Here is a 25,800-nt window from a genome sequence, read left to right on the forward strand (position 1 = left end):
GAATCCAAATGAATTTAAAAAAAGATTAATTAATTAAAAAGGGGCTGAATTTAAAACCTGCTAAAGCCCAGTAAGGGTTTGGACTTCTAAGCCTGCGTTTGCTACCTAAAAGTCAAATAAATAATAATAATAATAATAATAATAATAATAATAATAATAATAATAATAATAATAATTAGAATAATTCTCGTTTTAGTATGGATGGAGGCTAAATTTGTAACTAAATGTAACTGCTCAGTACTCATTTTTGCATCAACAGCTCTGTTCATTAAAACCCCGAAAAGAGGAAATGGAAAAAAAAAAAAAAGCCAGCACGACTTGGAGAGATGAGAAAGTGACTCAGGAGAACAAGTGACACAGCAGTACAGCGATCAGCTGTGTCAGCGTGAGAAGTGCTAAAATATTGCATGCTGTTGCATCCGGTTTGCAATGATAGTTAAGGTAAAGTTGCTCTTCCTTATTTTCTGAGTCATGTATACACTGCAACAACTGCGGATCTGAAATATGGAGCAAAGATTTAAGTAACGGGGTCGGCGTATGGATGAGTATCCTCGTGAGCCACAAGCTCCAGCTTCAGGCTGCTCTAGATGTTTTCTTCCAAACCGTGCAGCTCATCTCAGACGGCGGCTGAACCGAGGGGCTGCACAAAGGCCCAGTGTGAGACAAACTTATTTTTTAACTGCGAATCATGCAAAGTACTCCAGCAGAGTCCAAGAATAAAAATAAAGAAACGAGCAGAATAGGTCCACTTTAAAGGGGTTATACGTGGACCTGCTGGCAGGAGGTACGACCTCAAGGAACTTGGAAGGCCCCATAGAAGACTGGACCGGCTGTACCAGACTCTGCCGGGCCAAAACCATGCTGGCCTGGCCCTGTGAATAAAGCTCAGTAACTAGTCTGGCCTGGCCTGACACAAGGCCTCCTATTCTTAGATGCACACCAATTAAAAAAGGGCTGTGGCGTGTGACACAGCAGTGCTGCTACTGCTGCACACACTATTCCTCCACTTTGTCCGTGTGACAGTTTTCTTTGAGTCTGAAATCAATGGGTAAACAATCTGAATGTACATGTTTATTCTCCCGTCAACACATACGGACCAAAAACAACAAAGCCTTCATTTAAGAACATCAGGACAGTCTGTGCTGCAGTCAGAGTGGGAAACTGTGCCGTCCCACAGGAGCCACAGTCGGCGGAACCTGGGAGTGTTCCTAGTTTGAGAACTAAGACAAGCGAGAAGGAGGAACCAGCCTGAAGCTAAACGAGTGAACAGCTGTTTGCAGATCAACACTTTCCTGAGGCTGATAGAAACATTCAGACAACTGGCAGCATCTCCGACTGTGAAACAACAAATGATAAAGACCAAGTGGGATGCAGTGCCAAAGCCAGGCGTAACGCTTCTACGGGCAGAAGGAAAGCCGGCCGAGATGTTCTCAAATACGCGCAGTCACGGGACTTCTGCTAATCGTGACAGCGAAGCAGAGAAAGAACAGAAGGAGGACGACGGAGCAGAGCCCTGCTGCAGAGGTTCCTCCGGTCTCATTATCCTCTCAAGTCTGGACAGGTGATCATTAACATGTGTGCACACACACACAAACACACACAGACTGAGGCAGCCTCCCTCGTGCTTCATGTGCTGACAGGTAGTCAGTAAGGACAATCTTTCACCACGGCATACACACACCTCCCAAAGGGAGACGACAAACATGTAATTGCCGTGCGCTTCTTGGCCGGCCTAATGCCCCCTCAGATATGCCATTATGTGAGTCAACAGCTCAACGCCAACTGTTTTCAACAAGCACCATCGCTTGCGTTCAGTCAGACACACAGACTCTCTGGAGGGGCCTTAATATAGCAGCTAACAGAAACAAAGGAAAGGGAGGATTAAGGAGAGGAGGTTAGGAGGGGAGGGCAGAGGAAATGGAGAGGAGGGGGGTGCAGGCAAAGATCAAGAATGGGAGGAGGAATAAAGAGGTGATAAAAATGTGGGAAAAGATGGAAAAATGTTGCTAAAAAATAGAAGAAAGTCAATTTTTTATCTGATTTTGCCCACAAGAGGCTGAAACAAAACAAACTCAAAGCTTCAGATGGTGCCATGCACTTTATCCCATCTATCCCCGGATAAAAAAAACAAAAAAAAACACCCTTAATTAAAAAGTAAAGTAACTTTACCTTTACAGTGAGAAGCTAAATGAGGGTCACAGATGGGTGAATGTGGGATAAGAGGTTTAAAAAAGAAAAAAGCAATCTGGTGGGATGAAAGCTGCAGAGGATGATCAACAGATATTTATGAGAAACAAATGAATAGAAAATTAAAGGATGCAAAAAAAGCAAAACTAAAGAAATTGTTTATAAAATGTTTTATTTGAAGTTTCCCCCTCCTCTTTAGGAAGCACAAAAGTCCCGCCCGGGCATTCATGGATATGAGATCTCTGCTGCCACAGGACAGAGGCTGAGACCATCGTCATTAACCAACCGGAGCAGACTGAGGAGACTCTCCGTCACAGGGAAATGCACACTTACAGTTTTAATCTCTTACATGGAACGAGCATGTTTCCCTGAAACAATCAGATGTGCCACGCACGCCAAGAAACAATCTACTTGAAACGAATTTTGTTTTACACCAGACGACGTCTTCGATTTACAGGCCAGATTCCCCTCAGTCCTCCAGCAAGCTGTGCAGGAATCTGTCCACTTAAAAAACATGCTGCATTATTAATGACCACTTAGTCTGATTGGCTGGAAGTCTGGACGTGGGTTAACCTCGTGGAAGAAAACCCAATAATAAGAAAAATTAACAATGAGGAATTATTATTGGATCCTTTTTGAAAGGATTTTCAAAAGCTGAATTCGTTTCTGCAAAGGTGCCACACAACTCCCTTCATAACGACTCTGCAGAGTCTTTGTGTGTGACTGGCTAATGTTAGCCGTCTGGCTCAGCTCGCTTTCACTAATTCAAGTCACAGGAGCAGGTCGTCTCCTCTTGTGCTTGTGCAGTTGGTGCAATTTGGAACATTTATGGAATCATTTGACAATAATATGACCTGCTGTCACAGCTACAGTCTGTGCTACAGTTTTTTGGAATGAAATTCTATTATTTTATTAGTATTTATCAGCCAAATCGGCATTAATTTGCAGGTGTTTTACATCTAGCTAGTAAGATAACTTTCTGGCCCAAATGCAGTCAGTGGTCCAAAGAACCAACATCTGGGCAACTGAAATGCTAAGCAGAGTCCTGAGATCCACAGATTGAGTCATGCATGCTCCATCAAAAGTGTGAGTGAAAAGAGTAAGATGCTGCTCGTCTCCAAGCTGCCCTGCAAATAACATTTTACCTCCCAACAAAAGCAAACCAGATGTAAATGTCACTTCTTTGCAGCTATGTAAACAATGATCAGTCCCATATGGAAAAGATATATATAAATCTTATAAAGTTTGTATCTGTCTTGTGTGAATCTTGAATGAAAAGCATACAAGGGTGAAAACAGGTATAAGATCCCTTGAAAAATTCTATAAATGAAACTTGTATGTTTTGGATACTTCCTAAAACAATATATGAAAGTAATGAGAAAGTGGCCACTTTCATGAGTAAATCATATAAGCCTTCTATGATTCACAATATGAAGTAGGCCACATCTGATGCAAGTCTTTTATAAGTTTTTACTATTTATTTTCCATATGGGGTAACACACCTTATGCTTGGCTGCAATGCAAAATCAAACTACACAAGTTGCATACAGCATAACATATAGCAGGGTGCAGTCAAGCTTCTGAGTATGCATCATCTGACATTCTGTTATGCAACAGTTTCTTTTACAGTAAAGGAGGGACTTAATGTCACTCTGATCCAAACTACAATTCCAGTTTTTAAAAAACTGACAGCCAAAAAAAAAAGAAAAAAAAAAAAGATAAATGACGACATGCCTGATGTTCATTTATCTGCAGCAGGAAGTTTTCCAGCAGCTGCGTGGAGGCTTTCAGTGTTCTGCTGCTGTTTTATGAGAGGAAACTTTCAAGGTAAAGAGAAAGGAAAGGAGACAGGAAATAAGGAAGAAAAGGGAGGGAAGGGGGCAAAGTGTCAAGCGATGTGGTTATTTATTCATTTATTACGTCTCTTCCCGTCTTTGTTACTCAGAGTCCTTCCACGGGTCAGGTTGCACTCACACACAGCCTCCCCGACCTATTTTAGGATCAGTTGGGTCCCCTTACGATAACAGGGCCGCATTTTTATACACACAGTGACTATGTAATAGGAACAACATTAAAATATTCATGCAGTAAATAACTGTAGCTCAGGATTTTCCAGCTGGTCTCTGACTCCATGTTGTGAAAGATGTTGGTTTTATTTCTGCCGTGGCTCGCTGACAGAAGGGGAAAAAAGGGAAAAGTTTATCAATCCGGAATTTTTATTTGCAGTCATTCCAACTTGAACCATCTTATCACTCGGCACACACATGACATATTACCACACTCCCATTTTAATGGTCTCTTGCCCACTGCGTCTGCATATTTACACATTATATGAGGCAATATTGTCCAGCTGTGTGTCAATAAAGACTGCTGGTGACTTGGGCAACGAATCACACAGGCCATCGTTGCACAAAGACATGGTGACATAGCAGCGGATTGCAAAGAGAATATGGGGCTGATGTGGTTGGCATTTACGTTTCAGGGCTTTGGCTGACGCATTAGTCCGCCATATAAAAGTTTGGGGTCTTAAAAATGCTTTCGAGCCGTGGAGACTTTTTCCAAACTTCCTGCGATTCTTTGAGGAACTCCTTCCTTTTTGTTCCGCCCACACTGCAGGAACTACGAACTACTCTGGAACCTGGTTTTTGGGGACTATTTCAGTTCCTACTTTAGGACAGTTACACTCTGGCACATTGGTCGAAATCGGATACTGCCACAGACTTGATGGCCGAGTGCCAGTTTAATCTGACGTAACATTTAGGACCACAAATCCAGATATTAAAAACACACTCCGTTAGCATTCATCAACATCAGCTGTGCAAGTAACAAGTAGATCTGCTGAAGTCCATTAAGCCCATAAGCATCAGAGGAAACGCATCCCTTTGACTCGACATCAGTTTTTACATCATAGGAAAGTTAAGCTAAAGTCCACACCGACCTGTAGCTGCTTCACCTGGGCCACACAATTATCGCAATACTGTTACAGCGGGTGGAGCGAACATTAAATTTGAACCCGTCACAGCGTTGGGTTTAACCACTCTTCTGGCTCAAACTCTGCTGTCAACATGAAACCCACAAGAAGCATCAAACCCTTAACGGTTAGCAGGCTGTTACATTAGTGATTGTACTGACAGTGTAAATGCACAATAGCAGAAGTTTAAAGCAAAAAAATTAAATATAAATGGCTTCTTAAAAAGACAGCAATTCGTTTTTTAGAGAACTTTTCTTCTTGTCTTCTAAATTTAAAAGTCCAAAGTCTGGCCATCACTGTGGCTCTTAAAAGGCTACACCTAGGAAGAAAAAACAACTACTGGTACTTAGACGGAAACGGCTGAGTAACTTGCAGTGAAGCAATAAGCTGGTGGAGTAGTCGAGGGTAAACACCACCCAGTATGTTAACAATAGATGGCATCAATGATTAACGGAAAAATGGAAAACCATTCAATTAATATCCAACTTCCATCCGGTCCAGAAAGTTACACATTATTAAGTTCCACCACGTAAGCAAGATTTTTCCAAGTTCATCCCACAAGGAGTGTCAACGGAGACGAGCTGAAGACGAGCGAGCAGAGAATCATGTTTTGTTTGTTCAAATAAACCAGTTTGTGTCACAGATTTTAATTCTTTGGTGACAGCTCATAGCAGGAGGCGGCCGAGCGGGGCGACATTTAATGAGGCTCTTCCTGGGTTTAAATGAAGGGACGAGCGGCAATGAGAGACAAAAGGCTCCCAGAGTGGGCTTTGATCTGCTCTCCAGAACAGGAGACCAACCAAACTGGATGAACCAAGCACACAAAGCACGAGTGTTTTATAGCAACTGAGCACACAAAGAAAGCAAACAGATTTATTTGCACCAAATGTTGTGCATTATTGCTTTCCAGATGTGTCTGACTTTTTTCCCCCTGTTTGCAGCAGGAGATAAAATTATCCAGATAGGAGAGGGAGGAGGAAAAAAAATACATTTTTGTTGTCTCAACTTTGCGGCACTCGCTCCAGCGACTCCACCCTCTTCAGCTGGCAAAACAAACCACAAGCATCTCTGCAAATTTGCTTTTTTTTTTCATGCCTGAGACTGCAGAGTGGTGACAGGATGACGGGTAAAGGTAAGGAGAGGGCTGAGAGAGGCACGCTGAATCAAAGGCGACTGTCAACTCTGCTGCACACGACAGATGTCAGGAATGCCTGCTATGTTCTTCCTCCCTCAAACTCCCTTTCTAACAAATCTTCACTCTCTCCCCGTCTCCTTCCTCCTTTCACCATCATTCTGGTTCATGTCAGCTTGTTCCCGTACACACAAATCACTTGACAGTGAGAAAAGCTCTTGTAATGCATCCTTAAGAAATCTCGGTTGTGCAAGTAGCTGTTTGGCAACACAGCATCGCTCAGATTTAAATGGAGGACATAAAAGTGGGCTATTAAACATGATCACATAAACAGTTCAGTCCAAACAGAGAGTCAGTGATATCTGGTAAAAGGCCGAGATGATCACAAAGTGGAGCTGGGGCTGCGGTTTCTTTATGTTCCTGTAATTATCTTCAGAATTTGCACAAGTACAAAGTGAAGGACCTCTCCAGCAAGCAAACAAATCCAAACACTCCTTCACAAATACGTTAACAGAAACTCATGAATGGAAAACATGGTCAAGGCAGACCTTACAACTTAGGCGAAAAGTAAAAAATTTTTATTTATTTATTTTTTTAAATGTAACAAGTTTTTTTTTTATTAATGTTTTCATGATAAAAGATTCAGGCCAATAATCAAAACATTTTTTGGTATTCATCCATTCTTACAGAGAATTAAGACATGAAACTAAACCATGGATTTCTTACAGATCTTCATAAAAAAGGATAAACGTGGGATAAAAACGAATGTGCAAAAGATGATCATCATCTTGAAACATTGTGCATGTTTACACTGATTTAAGAGGACCTTCAGAACTGCCACAACAAAATTAGAGCATCTGCGCTGAATCTGGCACAGAGCAGCAAGCACGGTGACCACAGTGCCACACACACACACACACCATGAGTCAGAGGTTTTCTGCAGCTGAAAGGAAAAACATGGACGTGCGTGATCAGCTCACAGAAGCACTGAGAGGAGATAAATGGCATGAGACAACAATCAGATTCACAGAGGAGCAACTCAGCCTTACTTGGCATCAGTATTTCCCCCTGATTGTGTCTGTCTGTTTTTCTCATATCACACCATCACTTCTTTTTCTCCTCAGCCAATCAGCAGCCAGCTAATCCACTTCCTGTCTTTAGAGGCGCAGCACAGGAAATGGGGGGCGGACGATGTCCATGCTAATTCTCCAGGAATGCAGCGGAAGAATCCAAGCGTGCAAATGTAAAACATTAACTGGAGAGCTCGTCAAATCGAGCATCTGAAGTCGCGTCCTTCTGCCTACTGACGCATCTGAAGGAGGGTGAGCTCGATGAGAAGGACGCTCGGGAAGTTGTAAAGGCCGCGATGAGTCAAAGGGAGCGGCCCGGCTCACGTAGAGAGTGAGGTCACTGAGAAAGAGGCGACTGGGCTGCATTCAACAGATCTCTGGGACGCTGAATCCCAGAATCCCGTTAAAGAAAGGTGACTGTGCGTGAAACCTTACAGGCTGAAAACTAAATTCTCGCGTGTCCAAACAAATCAACGCAAGCAAACGCTGTAGATCGATCTGAATTAAAGTTGTCATTATGTGATTTCCAAAAAGCAGGAGACACTCTCTGCCTCTAACTGAACACCATTCTTCACTTTTGGGAGGCCACACCTCAGGTGCGCTATAATGCTGTGCAATAACGGCAGGTGTTGCAACAACTGACATCATTTTACAATCAGGGGCGTTAAAAGAATGACTCAGCCAACCTCTTTATACTGCAGTGCATGACCTGAGGAAGTTTGACTTTATGATGTCAGGAAACATTTCAGAAGCGTGACACATCCAGCAAACACCTTGGCCAAAGTTTCTATAGTTTCAGTATCTTCAAGACTAAATATGCAGAGCTGAAAACGAGCACAATAGACTCAACGAGAGCTGCTTTCTTATCCTGTAGCAGATACGGAGCCCATTCAGGCGCCTGCTCAGACCAAGGCGGGGTTTGTGGATACACCTGAAATCTATCGTACCTCCACACGTTCAACTGGAACCTCGTGGAAAGGCGACCGAGAGGAGTTTAAACACTTTTATGCTCAAGAGAAGTGAACTTAACCCTTTCTTTCCACTACATCTGACATCTTATATGTTCCTCCTTCAAGTTTCAAGACAAATAATGACCCTTGTACAGCAACACGCTGCTCAACTTGGCTGCAGATCAACTAAAATTATCACAAGTCAATAGAAGGGAAGGGAAAGAAGAAAGCACTCAGGCCTGTAACTGTTTAACAAAAGTTTCCTTTGACCTTGGAGTTGATTGTAACGTAAACCTGTGGGTGCTCGCACCCACCCCCCGCCATTTTCCACACGTCCAGCTGTTCTGCAGGAGCTGGTTTGAGCTGCCAGAGGCACAGCCGGTAGCCAAAGTGGTGTTCCCCTTCGTTCACCATTACAAAACCCGAGTGCTCTAATCACTGAATGAGCTGAGGTCATTATTATTACACACCCACTTTTCTCTTTGTGTGTCTGTGTGTTTTTACACAGTCCAAAATCAGGGGTTTGGCAGGCCTGACAGCAGTTGGCAGGGCGAAGCGTCAGCTGTTTGTGTCGGCCTTTTATTAAAACCGCTGGCTGAATCTTTCCAGAGCCCCTGTGACAGTTCTGCGGTTCTGTTGTTGATCAGTTCAGGCAGGAGGAAACTGAATCGGTCCACCAAACCTGGCTTTGTTAGAAAGCATACTGCACAGCCAAACTTACTCAGGTGTCAGTTTCTCCACATTTACAGTTTGGGAACATGTAAACGAGAAAATTAATCAGGCTAATGGTTAAAAAAGGTCTTCAAAGCAAAGAAAAAGCATTTTCTGAAAATCTATCTGCAGTTGTTACTCAGGAGGTAGAGCAGGTCATCCATTAGGCAAGCACTGAACACCACGCTGCTGCTGCTGGGGGACAATCTGAAGGCTCTTTGTCTGTTAAAGAAAGAAATATCACATTTATGTGACAGAGGCATCTGCTGATAATGGTGGTGTGAAGTGCAGGAGACCACACGTCTCATTCACATCGAGTCAGTGTGGATCAAATCATCAGCAAATACCAAATAATTTAATGAGTAGGAAAACTCATTTGGGTTTTTACTAACGTGATGATATGTTTATCGCCTCCTGGCTCTTACTGCCTGAAAGCTGAATTTCTAGGAACACATGGAAGTCATTTATTGTTTATATCTACAAGAGAAGGTGACTAATAGCCCATAATACTAGGTGTGTACCTATAAATCTGTGAGTAACTATAATGTGCCCGCTCTTACAGCAGTGATAGGGAATGATGATCTGCCGGTTCATATAGCAGCGTTTACATTTTTACAACCATCCAGAGCAGCTTGGACGACCACATAAGGAGTGTTCCCACATGCACGTGCAGCCAGGCACTGTTCTGCATGCAATGCTCTTTATTGAAAGGTGTTCATTCACTGGTCAAAGTTTGCAACATTTGTCTGTCGGTGTCTGTCACACTAGCAACTATATTTTGCATTCTTTTGGAACTTGTCACCTCTGACCACACATAACACCAAATTCTTCCTCATGCATCAACACTCTTCCTCCTATTAGCCGAACAATTAGTTGGCGGCCCGCCCCTTTCCGCCATGTAGCCAAAGACAGCAATCACAGTGCAAACACCTTCATTACCTGAAGGCACGTAAAGCACTCAGAAGCAAAAGCTAGGGAGTGCACGATTCGAGGCCCAGTGTTTGAATTATTGATAATATTTATTTATCCATCTTTTATCCAATTTAGGGTTGCTGGGTGGGGGCAGCTGCATGTCTCAGGACTGAGAGGAAGTGACAGACGCAGGAAGCGCATGCAGGGAGAACAGTCCCAGGTGGACTCAAACCCAGGACCTTCTTGCTGTGCAGCAACAGTGCATATATACATGATATATACATGGAGCAATCATCAGCTGCCTTTCCAGGCAGTTCCTCGTGTCGTAGACTGACTCCAGCTCCACCGATGAACTGTAGGTCGCAACATAAACCAGCTTGGCAGACGGAGTCCACGGCGGTGGACGAGAAACAGTCTGCAGAGCTGCTGAATGACATTCAACAATCATTGATGAGTTTAAAATCATCTTAAGAGTCTTAAAATATATATTTAGTTAGCTGTTAATGTACCTCAGCAGCTCATCCGAGTAAGTACGGGGCTGTGTGGGGAAACACTGAGTAACCAACAGCTTATTTCTCACTTGAAAAAAGTTGACCAACATTGGTTGCATTAACGAGCGTGCAATCAGTTTTGTTTTTCTCTTCACACCACAGAAGCAGAGTGTAATTGTAACAATGACTGAAAAAAGACAACCTGAAACCAGCTGAAGCCTGTTAGAGGAAGTTATTGGTCAGAGAAGAGAAGTAATATTTGTGAGAACCAAACTTCGCCTTCCTGCTCTTAGAGCTCTTGGTACATCAGCATCCAAAAATAAAACAATTATGCCATCACAGTTTTATCTCACACTTCAGTTTTTTGGGGGTTTTTTGACAATTGTGAAATGAGTAAGCACTAAACTCTGTGACAAGACAGTTACTCAGTGCTGGGTTATTTTAATCATTAAGGCAGAAAAGAAACTACAAAGTGGTCAGCTCCCTTCGTCAGCTACAATCAGACAATCGAGCAATAAAGCCGAGGTCGTGGCAGGATAACCGCCCGGAACGTTGAGCAAACGGGGAGCAGAGCGATGAGCAAAGAAGGGAAACGATGGTGTGTGTGAGGAAAGTCTGCAGACGCTTGATGTCAGAGTGTAATCTGTGCATGTGTGGTATGAGAAGCATGGCATTTCCACACCTATAAATCTTCATAGTTAGTTAGCATGATCTCATCCAAAGACAAATCGTGACGGCAGCCTTCACCTAAACACACACAAACACACCTCAGACAGACAGGCAACGAACAGAAATGCAAATATTTCTTCTAGCAACAGAAGAAAATATTAAATATGTGAATCATGTAGCTCGAGAGAGATGAAGGAAGAATAAAGGAACGTGTGTGTGTGTGTGTGTGTGAGTGAGTGTGAGAGAGAGAGAGTGTGAGAATGTGGCCAAACAGGAGTTTCAGGCCAGCCCAGTTGCCCAGCAGCAGACAGCATTGTCACACTAAAATGCTCTTCCTGCCCCTCCTCCTCCTCGCTACATGCTGCGCGCTTTTACCTTATAAGGAAACGCATTTAACTGCCTGTCACCACGACAATGGTGATGTAAGAGGGCAGCAAGGTGCACCCCCCGCCGACACTCGCACGCAAAGAATGGACCTGCATGAAGAGATTTAAAATAAATGATCACACACAGGCGTGCACTTTCCGTTTGCAGCTACCTGTGTGTGTGTGTGTGTGTGTGTGTGTGTGTGTGTGTGTGTGTGTGTGTGTGTGTGTGTGTGTGTGTGTGTTCTCTCGACTGCAGGAATGTGAAACATGGAGCCACAGTCCACCTTCTCGTCTCCTCCCTTTGCTTCCTAAGAAGCAACAGAAACAAACAGAAGATAACGAGCAGAGAGACGGGCACTTAAAGCCGCGGGAGGAGAACGAGTTTGAGTGGAGACGTTAAAAAGTTTGCTCCCAACATCCTACCAGTGACGAGTCAACGAGCATGGGTGCCTAAGGGAGTGCGCACACATGTCCTTAAATAGCCTCGACTCCCATGTACGTTCCTGAGTTTAATATTTAACTTCTTGTTCACTTTTTTGCTGCTCTGTTAGTTTCAATAAACCTCATCATGAAGAAACACTGAGCTTAGAAAGGAGATTTCTGACTAATATGGCATTCAACTGAACAAAAGAAAAAGCTGATTACTCGTTAACAAAACAAGGAACACACTCACACTGTCAAACCTGAGCACAATCTAAATCAATCAATCTTTATTTATAAAGCACTTTTCATACAAAACAAACTGTAGCACAAAGTGCTTTACATGGTTAAAAGCAGCCCACCCCACCCCACCCTCCCACTCATTCCCCGCACTCTCATTAACAGAAACGGTCATGGATACACACATCCCCCCCCCCCCACACACACACATATACACACACTTAAAGAGTAAAATTGGGCTGGGTACGCATTAGCCAAGTGAGGAAACACTATCACAGGGAGCTGTCTGCACCGGGAGCCGGTCACAGACCGCAGCCTCCAGGCTGGGCACAAGGCAGGAGGGCGGCAAAGAAGCCCCCCAGCCAGGCTGAGAGGATCCACAGAGCCCCAGCAGCCACATGAACGTTCTCTGCGGCCCTGAGCTCCTCCGGCAGGCTGTTCCACAGTCGAGGACCATACCACTGAAAAGCTGCCTCTCCGTGAGTATGTGTCCTGACTTTAGGGACAATCAAAAGGCCAGTACCAGAGGACCTCAGGGTCCGTGAGGGTTCATATGGTAAAAGCAGATCTGAAAGATAAGAAAGGAAGCGATTAAACGCTGTCCTTACAAACATCTGGCTCTGTTAATCAAAGCTAACGTGACAGTGTGTGTGCAATCATTAGCACCGCTAGCAGCAGTGGCCTTGTTTCTTGGGAGGCTGATGTTCACACACCTGTGGGAAATGTGAGGATGTGTGGTGGCTGAATGCAAACTTTAACACAGCCCACGACACATTTAATCTATGGCATCCAGTCAGTCAGTGACCGACATCACTCTAATCAATGACAGTTCTTTGTCTTCTTTCTACAGCGGCGCTGAGTCGAAGCTCTGGTCTGTTTAAATCACTAACACCATCTCACTGACGCTGATAGAGTTCAGCTGTGTTACTGCAGCAGGCAGGAAAAAGGATGAGACAGCTACTGATAACTTAATAACTTTAGCACTAACAAAGGAAGTGACGGTACCAAAGACGCGGCAAATACTGGAGCTGAAACCAACACATGGATCATTTGTTGTAAGAGCCATTTAGTGTTTATGTGAGGTGATATAATAAACTGAACTCTGACCAAACTGAAACCAAACAGAACAGCTCAAAGTTATTAAAGTCAGCGTGTTATAAAAGAGACGAAGAATGGAAACGTAGATTTGGGAGGTTGTTCTATAAGAAAAACCAAAATAAAACAGGAAATTCATTTTAATAAGTTCAGAAAGAGTGTTAAATAAAAATCAGATCTCAAAATGTTCAACATGAAATGAGTTATTTTTATGCACCGTCCCTACAGACTGTAGGAACTTCCTGATGCTGAGCTCAGAGGGTCCAAACTCTGCACCCAGAGCAGCACATTGTTTGTTCCTCTGAGTTTCCGCTTGTTGATGACCCTACAAACCACCCACACACACACACACACACACACACACGGTCCCACTCAGTCACACATTCCTGAGCTCACCCTGCCCTTTATAGCTTTGTGAATCACCAGCACTGTGACTCTGACACACACACACACACACTAAGCTGATCCTGAGGCAAATCAGCATGTAAATGGACATTACTGTAAGGAGCCTTTGATCAGAAACACGTGCTTTAACTCGGACATTAAACAAATATGTCCGTCTGCCTTCTTTCATCTGCCTCCGAGTGATGCTGAAAACGGGTCTGTGCATCTGTTGCTTCTGGGCTTGGCTGCCGTAACTCTTTATTATCAGGCCGCTCTAACAGCTCCCAGAAAAGCCTTCAGCTGAGCGTCAAAGGTGCTAACAGGGACTAGAAGGAGCGGCCATATTGCTTCCACAGTGCTCTCCGTATCCTCAGATACAAAGTCCCAAACGATCAGGCTCCTTCATGAGGTGACCTGAAACATCCCACAGTTATGCTCCTAGGGTTTGATTTTGCTATAAAAATAAAACTATACACACAATTTAATTCAATCAGTCTCCATGTCAGACACAGAGGCAGGTTAAGAGACAACTGTGTGTGCAACCAGCAGTTAACTTGATAATTATCTGTATTAACCGATTCATTTAAATCTAGAAAGTATCGCAGGTTCGGCTCCTCCTTCTCTGGATTTATGTCTTTGCCCAGTTCAACGTCTTGTAAACCCAAAATGGTTGCATGGTGGTGATCATGAATCCACACACACTCCTCCCACACTAACCTAAAACCTTAAGTTGATTTAATGCAGTGATCCTCATGCCCCAGATACACTCGTGAGGCTGAGCTCTTAAAAAACACACTAGCACAGTAGACGCACCACCCCCCTCCGAGCCCCTCAGGGTGCAGGGCTCAGTCAAGGCAGCTACCACTGTGCACAGGTCCGGTCTGTTGGGAGAGAGCGGGGGGAGGCTCAGAAAAATCAATGTAATCCTTTTAAAATGACTTTCATATTACAGCATCCCCCACTTGTCCTGCAGCTATGGAGCAGCCCAGGATGTGCAGACAGTGAATCAGTGACAGTCTGATCCTCTCGACCACTTTCTCTGTCTGCAGACAAAAGCTGCTTGATTAGAACTGTGTACAAAATCAACACTCACTCATTCAAATTAGGATTATGTTGTATGCAAAAATCAGACGCCTCTTTTAAAACAAACTCAGTTTTTAGAAAACGCATTTGAGTCAAATCTGTTAACAGTGGATTATTCTGCGGAGCCGGACACAAGCGACAACTTTCTGAAAAATGAATGATGTGCCACAAACTGCAGTTCCTCTACTGTCCACTTGAGGCTGGCTCTTCGAGTGAGTCAGTCCCCACAGACTCCCGTATTAAAACTTTACAGTGAAAATAAACACATTTACAGCCTGCTACAACAACCCGGTTTGGTCTCTATGGAGACCATCTTCCTAACAACAGTCAGCTGCTTAACTAGAATTAAAACTAAAAGATTATTATGGGTGTAGTTGCTTTGACTGAGAGGTGGTGCCGATAAGGCTGCTGGACATCTGTTAGGCTTCATCTCGGCAATTTCAAAGCACTGAACTGGAGCTCCGGGCTGTGTTTGTGGTGCTGGAGCCTTTGGAAACAATGAAACAAACGATACGCCTGGAAGAAGCTGCTGCTTCTGATTTGGTGACTGAAGTTCTATGATTTTAATTTTATGCAGCACAAATTAGTGGGTGTCTGTGTCTGTGGATGCAGCTTTCCAGCATTAGCTGATAATCTAAATGTGATCACGTCTGGCTTTATCAACACATACGCTGCTGAAAATCACAGCATCAAAAAATAAATAATTAAAAAAACAAAATCACAGTTCAAACCAACGACTACGCCCATCTTTCATATAGCCTCCATGGCCAGATCCTTCAGTTACACTCAGACATTCAAAGTGTAACATCTCTTTAGCCTGCGGGGAAAATAGTATTTAAAATGCATTTTCTGGTATCACGGCGTTCATATCAAAGCTCCAAGCAGGATGCTTCGATGGTGCTGCACGTCGAAGCTGCCTGGGATGAAAACGCTAGAAGAGCCAGATGCTGAACTTCCTCTTGAACGTTTGCACCTCAGCTGTGTTAGCGTTTATCTGGTTTCCTCCGCTTCACTTGTAAGAATTAAGCCTTGCGTCTCTCTGTGGCTTCTCAGATTTGAACGACCTTTGACACAGATCAAAAATAATCACATCTAAATTTTTGTATTCTGGCGCATTTATCTCCATGCAGCTTTGTTTTAAAGTGTCCATACAGAACTCATCGATGCTGGGTGGATGAATGACCTTATGGGCAGCTGCAGCTGAAATCATAATTTACTCTTAATGTTGCCATATTGCATGGATTGTTTAGGTCTCCAACACATTTACTTGTACAGTAATGAAGTCTGAGTGTGTGGGAGGCTGAAGGTGAGAAAGCTGTTTGTAAGATGATGTAAGATTTTTATACTCGAGGTTTTTTTAGCCTTCGTGCCCCCTTTGGGAGTGAGATGCTGCTGGTGCAGACTAAGTGGCATCACAGCAGCTGATAAGCTAGTTTCTTTAAAACCTGTTATAAAATTCAACAAAGAAATCCTGATACATACTTTGGTCATGCAGTTTACCACGGGCGCCATATTAGCACCACAGCTCTGCTTAAGGGCTGTTGCTAAGCAACACAAGAGTACAGCATCTTATTTTTAGAAGGTTTAAAACGCATCTCAGGACCTGATGTCCAAAGAAAAACTATTCTGCTCTTTAAATATCTGCACTTCTGTCCTCCTGTCGTTTTACAAAGCAGCACATCTGGAAATGTGCACCGCTCCGTGTTTGCATGGCTGCCAGACTGAAAGTAAAAATAACGCTTCAGCTTCAGAAAGGCGCTAAAATGTCAGCAGAGAAGCTGTGATACTGCGGTCGTGAGTTCAGCAGGAAATGCTGCGGCTTAAGAATCGAGCCCTCGTGTCTCCACAGCTCTCACACACACACACACACACACCAGATATAAAGCTATGCCACTATGAAGCTACTCCAGAGTATCCTGATGTGTGTTAACTGCACGTGCATGCTGCTGTGTGCTCCCACAGCGCTGTGACTCAGAGGAGAACCAACAGAGGGATCTTTGTTAACTGGGGGAATGGTAGCTAAAATAATCCCCTGCAGGCCAGCTTTGATTGGATCAGACAGGATAGTAAGCTCGTGGCCGATGGCGCAGAGGACTTCCCTGACCCACATTGAGACCAGCAGCGAGTGACGAGTGGAGTGACTGTGCACTGCAGCAGCTGGATTCATATGTTAACTGACAGCTGAAAATACTTTAAGAACAGAAAGTGATGAGAAAAAGACGGCCCCCTGCTGATTTAGCGTCGCTCTAACTACTTAATTGCTTCTGTTTTCTGTATGCAATAATTGTAAGCGTGCATGAAGACAAGTGTGCGTTATTCACAAACGTTTTAACTCTGCTAATGTGACAGCTCAGATAAAAATTGGAGGCCAATTATTCCCTGTTGTGTGCTTTCATTCAGCGTACAGTCGGCCTGATCTGCAGGCATTCCCTCCGCTCTTTGCCCGCCATCTGGTCCATTAACGCAGGGGTGACACACAGACACAGTATCTGTCGGTCTGTCTCTCTGGCCTGACTCAGAGGACTCATCTGACTGTTTGCGTGTGCGGTGACTTTATATTTAAAAACCACACAAACCTCAGAGCCTTCCTTCCCCTTTATTCACTACTACGACTCCCGAGAGGTGAACCCGGAGCTGCAGTTCCATCGTCTTTGCTCTTTACAGCTGAGGCCTTTACATCGATAAATGCATTTTTAAGTTCAATGAACAGATTATTTCTCCATGCTTATGCTATTAAAAGGAGACTTGGACTCTAGAGTAGCTTTGCATGATTCACAGATCAAAATAATCCTCATTTAGAACTCCAGTCTGAAACGAGGCATCTTAACTCCTTGTCTTTCAAGCAGGCTTCTTTCTGATTGGCTGTCCATCATAAAAAGGTTTAAACAGCAGGTGGGTGGGGTTTTAAGACTGCCTGAGATGACCATATAAGGATTTTCTGCAGTCTGTGACATCAGATGAAACTGACTGAAGTCTCACTATTTAATACAAGCATCGTCACCGCAGAAACTGAGGAAAAAGACAATTTCTGAGCACAGGTTGGGTCATATCTGACTGAAAAAAATTAATATTTCTTTCCAAAAATCGTCTTTATTAAGTTGCAGCAGAAAAAGTAAAGCAAAGAGAAGATTTCAACTGTTTCCCACTTTTCAGTTCAGGCCCCGAGGCCCAAAGCAGCAGCATGTTTGGCGCCTCGACTTCTCAGCTGCATAAACTGACAATGAACCTGCAGTAGATGTTTATCAGCCATCTGTCTTTAGCTCTCTGCATTTCGCTGCCTGCGAGCCTAAATCCAGTCTTACACTAACAGGCTGACATAATCCTTTAAAATACATGTTTTCCTGCTTCCATCTTCATTTCTGCTCCTGTTCTCTGCAGAATAATCAGGAACCAATTTAAAGTCTTCATTTCAGTTAAACCCCACTGCACAGACCACCTTTGTTCATTCCATTCATCCAAAGCTTTAGGCTCGGAGTCTCGGCAGGACCCTCCTCATGAACAGGCTGAAGCTATGATCAGGCCCCGGGCTGGTCGTGAAGATGCCTGAGCAAAAGCATACCCCCACACTGCCCACTGCTACAATCACATCGATGCAAAATAACGCGTTTGGAGGAGCCATTGGCCAAAAGGCCTAAAAATAGCAGCAACGTCTCTCCTTTTGTCTGATTCTGTTGCCTTAACGACACTGGCTAAGACAGAAGGGGAATAAAGAGAAATAAATTCAGAGAATCACAGTGCAAAGGAAAAGTGCTGCGTGGGATTATCAGGGGAACCGAGCACCCGCGCTTTAAATGAGCACACCACAACCTGAAGGCCAGGCACAATCAGTAAATATTTAATGCGCCTCTTATGTGCCCTGAAACCAACACAGGCTCCACTGATACCCGGCTAAAAGGTTTCTGCTTCAGGTGTACAAGCAGTCCCAAATTTACCTTAAAATTCTGCGCCAAGCATAACAAAAGCCTGTCATTTCCATGTGCCTGTCTAATCACTATGCATTCGCTACAATGAGAAATTAAAAATGCTATATGGATGCTTTACATGAGTCTGGGTGGACTGGCATGGCGGTTTGTCAGAATTAGCAGCAGAAAAATGATCCTGATCCCAGCAGTGTCAACTCTTTGTACATTTCTTGGAAAGCAAGACACTTCTTTTTGTGTGTCTGTGCATGTGTGTGTGTCTGTGTGTGTCCCTGCAGGGTTCTCCTCTTCACCTCTTCGCCCAGTGCCCCAGTTTGAAAGCTGTTAAATAAAACAACAGGAGCTCTTGGAGGAAATCGGAGACAGGCGCGCAGGAAACAAACACGCGCATGCACAATTAGACTGAATCATGCTCCGTTTGCCTCATCATCACTCCTCTTACCGAGTTTTTAAAGTCATAGATCGAGGCACTGGTCTCGACACCACAACAAAGACTAACCGATGTCTGCAGAGCTTCATCGGGTGATTCCCCATCAGGGTCGAGTTCGGTTCAAAGTTTCCACAAAAAAAGGCAACAAATACAAGAAAACATCCATGATTCAGTTCACTCATCACTGATTAGAATGCCTCAGGTGTATTAATGACTCTGCAAAAATATTTACCAATGTAACTTTTTTACCATTTCAGTTTTTCATATTTGACAATCTACTCACTACAACTAACCAGGCTAGTGCCGAGCCTTCCTTGTGCTTCCATAATGGAACTCTAACAGAGCGTGGTGCAGGTGTGCCGTGTCACTAAGATCAACAAGGAGATCAAGACAACTCTAGCCCACAATCTCTCAGGTAGCCGAGCAGCACTGACCGATGTTGGCGAGGACAACAAAGGTTTAAATCAAAGTAAACAAAATTTTCCAGCTGCCCATCTCATCCAACTGAACTGTGCTTAGTTTAGGCAAATCTCTGGATGCTTTATTGTCATTCATTTCCAGGTGACAGCAGCGGTTTCTTTAGAGCTGGTCTAATTGTGTCAGAGCTCTGCAGCCGTCAGACTGTGAGGCAGTGGAAACTCCAAATCCAGCTAAACATGCTATCCAGATGTGTGTCTAAGACCCAGATGTAGCACGAGGCTTTACCATCCCAGCTCGCCTTCTGTTACTATACTAGTACTGTGTGTGTTTGTGTGCGTTTTCTTATCTCGTTCACACACCCAGACCGGAGGGAGAATAACCTGTTTAGGTGTGGCTAAACATTCAGCTCTCCATCAGGTATTATTCTACAGAACAAAAATATTATTAGAAGACCTGCTTTCTCTTTAAGGTTATGACCTGAGAGCAGCAAAGATGATCAGCTGTGCACTGCTGCTCTAGTTCAAGTCCCCATGAAATCCATCTGAGTGTAAAAAAAGGTGATTGGAGCAGTTTAAAACGTATTTGTTAGCATTCTTTCTCATTTCAAACACCCTCGTTCATATTCGTTCAACCTAAATCACAGCCAATCTGGACTATCATGTGCCTTTTAATCCCTCTCCCCACCTATCTGTCAGATTTGGGTATAAGCTTGTCATCGGAGCCAGGATGTAATCTCTGAGCGGGCAGCAGCAGCTGCAAACAGATGTTGCCATACGACCACACCGGCCTCCAGGGGACGACCTGAAAAATACAAATTTAACCCATTTCCATACAAACATTGTGGACAATTTCAGGAGAATCTGGCTCGCATACTCTGCATAGTTTTCCCTTCTCACATGCAGTGAACAGCAGGAAATAATCTGCTTTAAACAGTCACATTACTGGAAACTCTCCACCCAGCTCAGGTGAGTGAATGCTTGGAAAGAACACGAAGGAAGGCACCCAGTCGTTGACTTTCTGTACTGGGAGCTAACCTCTGCTCTGATATTTGCACTTCCACGGGCACCTCAGTCGGGAAATGTGTAGAAAAGTTCAGAGCTGCAGTGCAAGTGCGAAAACTGCTTCAGCCAACACTTATGTCTGCAAGTGCGGACACGCTGAGGTCTGATCTGCACCGAAATATCACCCATTTCACAAAAATCACACCTACTCTTTAAAAACAACCTGCTAATTTGAGTCACGGGCAGGTGAGCGACACAGATCTCACCAGTAAACAGACAAATAAAAATAAGGCTGTTTTTTAACTGATGACACATCTGTAAAGTCCCTGCGATGTCAGGTTTGCTGAAATAAACTAATAGGAAGAAAAAGGAGGAAGCTTTTAAAGCATATTTGTTTAGTTCTGCAATTCTTTGCACTGACAAAGCAACACCAACCGTATACACATGCATTGTTTCACACTGAAAACAGCACCTTAAAAGTGCCTCTTAAGACACGTCCAACTATAGCCTCCAACGTAAGAAACAAAACCACGCGTCGGCCGCTTCGTGGCTGCAGAAGGAGGTCTGAAATAGCAACAGTGAGAACAAGGTTTTGCTTCATGTTCTTCAATTTCTTTGATCAAATTTTCATCAAATTCCAACTCTCTCGCTCCCTCACCGGTGCAGGATGATGGCAGAGCTCTGAAGTGGTGTTTCCAAAAATAAAGAGCCTGCAGAGCGCTGTGCAGCCTCGCAGATACGGCAGCGTATGACTGCTTTCAGCACTCTGCAGCCATGGAGACAGGCGAGAGATGCAGGAGCAAGCACAGGTATTGGAAGATACGTTTTCAGGGTCACCCAGCACCAACTAACTTTATCCTGCTGCTGTTTTGGTGATGCAAGTTTTGTTTTTTTTTATTATTAACTGCTGGTTTGACTGCAGATTTTGTCTGATGCCGAATCTCAATCAGGCGCATTCAGAGGTGATGCGAGCTAAGATTACTGTGGTCTTGAACACAGATGCAGTGTTTGAGGAACTTTTTCCAACACCACACTGTTCTCGGTTTGTTCCTCAGTTCATGCCCCCGGTTCCTGAACGCACCACGGACAATGCAGAGCGACTTAAACGCCGCTGTGCAGTGGGGGCGAGCACATCAGGAACTAGTGTTTAACTGTGCAGTGTTTACCAGCAGCCTCAAACAGACGAGCCCACAGCTATGGGGCTCTGCTGGTAATGGGGGGGGAACCTCACTTTTTAACTGCTCCCAACCCCCTGCACCAAGACCCACAATATAGTGATGCCCCCACCCTTCACATACACACACACACACACACACACACACACACACACACACACACACACACACAAACACACATCCCTTTATTCTGCTGCTTTCCTCCAAACAACACCCCCCACCCCCCACCCCCTTCCACCGGGTCAGCATTAGAACACACACATTGAAACAGAGGAAAGGCACATCCACAGTTACTCTGTGCAAAACTTATGAAATGACATGACATGAGGAGTGATGACCCTAAACCAAGAATCAGCTCCACATGAACCCCATTCATCAAAAATCATCAATTAATTGTTGCAGAATTGTTATTTGTACAAAAAGAATACGACTCATTTTGGTCGTGTCCCACCGTCAAATCGCCATCATTGACTGCAGATGATGAAATTAAGTGGGTTATGTGCATCTACATCAAGTTCATCAGACTGCAGAGAAAAAGGAGGACCACCACCAGCTGTAGTCCAAGATGGTGAAGTCTGAGTTCATCCACAGGACTGGAGACTTGAGATCGATTATCTTCAACAGTTTGGTTCACTAACAAAATGTAAATTAAAAATCTAATTAAATCCACAGCCCTAATCAAAGTACTTCATCAAAACAAATGTTCCAACTGGGAAACTGGGTAGTATTTAATAATTCCACCATTTACATGCCCACAAGCTCAGTGATCTCCACCACTCTGAGGCTTTTCAGTTCCACTCTTTACTCAAATGAACTTTAGTCTTGCAAAATGAAACATTTAGAGTGTTTTAACTAGACACCAACTGTCAGAAGCTAAATGAGCACAGGTCACATCGCAAGACAGTTGACATTTCTAGCACACATTTGGTTTGGGTTTCAGAAAGTCACACCCCGATCACAGCCTGAAGTTTCCATGAACTGATTCATTTAAAAAGGAAGAAAACGATACTAGCACCCAAAGCTGGGGGGGGGGGGTCGTCAAATACAGAACTGAAACAGCAAGGCTGAAATCTGCTGAGGTTTTGCATGTGCTCTTGATAAGTGGCTAAACAGCAGCTCATAGCTATCAGATTGTAGTGTAGAGAAAACTTTACCATGATGCAAAGCATTAGATTCGATTAGATGTCAATAGAAATATTGGACCTTGAACTGCTAACAGCTTAACACAGCGGAAAGTGGATAAAAGAACTTGCAGAGAACCAGTGCATTCCCCTCAAATCCCATTGTCAAGGATGCACTTAAGGGGGTCCTAAGCTCCGAGTTAAAGACTATCAACATGCAAACTGGCAGGAAACCAAACGGAAATTCTTAGTCTCCATTGTTGCCAATTTCAATTCATCACTGGGAAATGCTATTTACTAATCCTCATAACTATGCGCAATAGCCAAGAAGCAAGCTTGTGAACAGCCACAATTAGTAAGAGATCCGAGGTTATGTCAGCCAGAAACTGAACCCGGGGATTTGTGGTCTCCACGACATTCAGACAAACTCGAGTCCCGAAACACAAAGACAGTGGGAGGGAAACGGACCGTAAAGAGATCTCTTTGTAAGACAGACACATTAGGCTCCACCGCCTCCACACACAGGCCTACAGCTGACCAACATCAATAGCAGCCCTGGGCTTCACGGGTGCTATGATCTCACAGCTGATTGGATGATGTGACGGCCAACGACTGATCTGCACTTTGAACTTGACTGTTGCTCTGGAAAGAAACTAAATGGTTCCAAAGTGCAGCCAATGGAGTTAAAACAGTTTCTACAAAAAATATTTTTTGGCGCCACGACTTCCGCCACATCGTAACTGCCTTCAACCCCACCCCACCAAACCCCCACCCCCTCGAGCAAGTACCCTTTGCCCCCAAGGAAAGTTCTCTTTTCCACCACACCGACCACATCTGCAATCCTGCAATCCCCCCCCCCCCCCCCCCCCCCATCCCAGGCAAAAACAGGCCACCCCGCCCCCCTTTAGTCCAAAACCCCCTCCCACTGGTCTAACAGGCTATAACAGGCCACGAAAGGAATGTTTCCCCCTGCGTGCTCTCTCACCGCCGCCAATGGCAGAACAGAGAGGAAGACAAAGGGGGAAACGGAGAGGGGTACATTCCTCGCTGCTCGCTCTGACTGTCTGCGTGACTGACTGGTTTGTTGTTTAGGTTCACAAGCTGATTCTGGATCACGGTCAGCTGTGGCACAGGGCTTTCCCACAGCTGACCTGGAAGCAGCTGGTAGCAAGGGAATAACTGAAAACTGCATTTCCATCATCTCCCATCGAAAAGGTCAACTGGATGTACGATTAAAACAAGAGGGCACAAATTTACAGCCTCAACTAATCCATCTGCTTCAAGCACACAGAGCACTGAAAATACACCAGGACCATCACGACGAGGCCTCACTAATCATTATTTTATTGCTACCCACCTTAAGTGCTGATTACTTTTACAGGTCAATGACTGTTTACGCTTTAAATATAAAAAAAAAAAAGATAAAGACGCCCTTTACAAGTCCCCAGAGCTCATAATCTCTTTAAATATTATAACGTGAATGGCAGCAAACTCCAGCCTGCTCTCATTCACAGGGTGTCGAATCCTGACATTTTGTAAAACCTGCTGCTTTTTCACTGATAAGCACAGAGTGGCCTTTGGTGCCATGACGCAAACTGTCATAAAAGGACACTTATAAAGAGCGCGAAGGTTACCCACTCATATAGTGAGTAAGTGCAGTTTTTAACATTCAGGGTTAATGATGACGATAATAATAATAATAAAAGTTAACCAGGAAACTTTTAGTCCCTAAACTTTCCGGGTGACGGGAAGCAAATGTGAAAGCAAACCAAAAAAAAGTTGTAAACAACAACTTTCCAACGGGGACATGAATATGGACTCTCCTGATCCACCTACAGCGTGTTGTCTTTAAAAAAGACCACCATCATCTCTCTGGTCCAAAAGCAACGTAGTAATTTGTGAAGACACTGATGCCAAAAGACAGTTTCTATGCATCTCTCTGCAAAGGGAACATGTTGCCTAGTTTAAAGATTTTGTCCACTGAATGTGTGTTAACAATGAAATTCCAACAAAAACTGAAGTTCTGTCGGGTGCTGGGGGGTGGAACAGCGACGTTTTAACTAGAGACCAAATAAAGGAAGAAGTTTTGTGCCACCAGAGACAAGTAACCTCACTAACCTGTGTCATCATGTCGAGCAAGATCATCCACTGAAATCTAAAGTCGTAGATTCATAAAACAGGCAGCAAACTATTGTATCAGCTCCTTTACACGTAAAGAAATGAGTTTTTCTACATTTACTGTGAGCAAATACGAGAAGTCTAACATCCAAACCTAGGCTGGACCTTCTTTGTTTTACTCGTTTTTTGTAATAGTTTCTATTCTTGGCCAAAAAAATATAACAAAGGATTACTCTCAAGGGACTTCCTGATTAAATAAAAGCTCTAACAAATGACCGATATGGACAGCTATGAACACTGTCCATATTTATTATGTTTTCTGCCAATATCCTGCAGCTATAATTCAATATAATTCAATCAATTCTTCCATGTAAGAGACATAATTGCACCCAGTGTCCAAAAACTTTGACTCGAAGACTCGGACTGGCCAATAAAATCAACTTCCCTGATACCACACGTACAGCTACAGTGCATCTGTGTCAGATAAGATATTCCATCAAACCTACTCCTCCTCTGCTCCTGATTGGTTCACTCTGGTTTTATAGTTGGACAGAGTAACCAGCTGCCTAACTCCAACACAGTAACAGAGACAACAACACAGTACAGTCTAATTGTTTTGGTTTAGTTTTTACTGCATTTTTAATGCATAAGATCATGGTTTGATTTCAGATAAGAACACTTTATTCATCCCTGACCTACTTGATGGGATAGGGGTAGCTCAGTAGGTAAAAATGTTGGCCCCATGATCGGAAGGTCGGGGGTTCAAATCCACTGAACGGCTACCCTGAGGTACCGTCCCTACACACTGATCCCCGGGGGCCCAATGGCTGCCCACTGCTTCACTGAGTGAATGGGTTAAATGCAGAGAGGAATTTCCCCACGGGGATCAATAAAGTATACATAAATAAGGAAATTGGATCTTATATACACTT

General features: G+C 43.9%; 1 protein-coding gene across 5 annotated transcripts in view; it reads right to left on the bottom strand.

Annotated features, from left to right (window-relative positions):
* The window catches only part of LOC134640550 (alpha-actinin-4-like), a 57,778-nt gene that overhangs the window by 27,598 nt on the left and 4,380 nt on the right, over positions 1-25,800 (bottom strand). The gene's annotated exons all lie outside the window — the stretch shown is intronic.

The sequence above is a fragment of the Pelmatolapia mariae genome, linkage group LG14, assembly GCF_036321145.2.
Source record: "Pelmatolapia mariae isolate MD_Pm_ZW linkage group LG14, Pm_UMD_F_2, whole genome shotgun sequence".
NCBI lineage: Eukaryota > Metazoa > Chordata > Actinopteri > Cichliformes > Cichlidae > Pelmatolapia > Pelmatolapia mariae.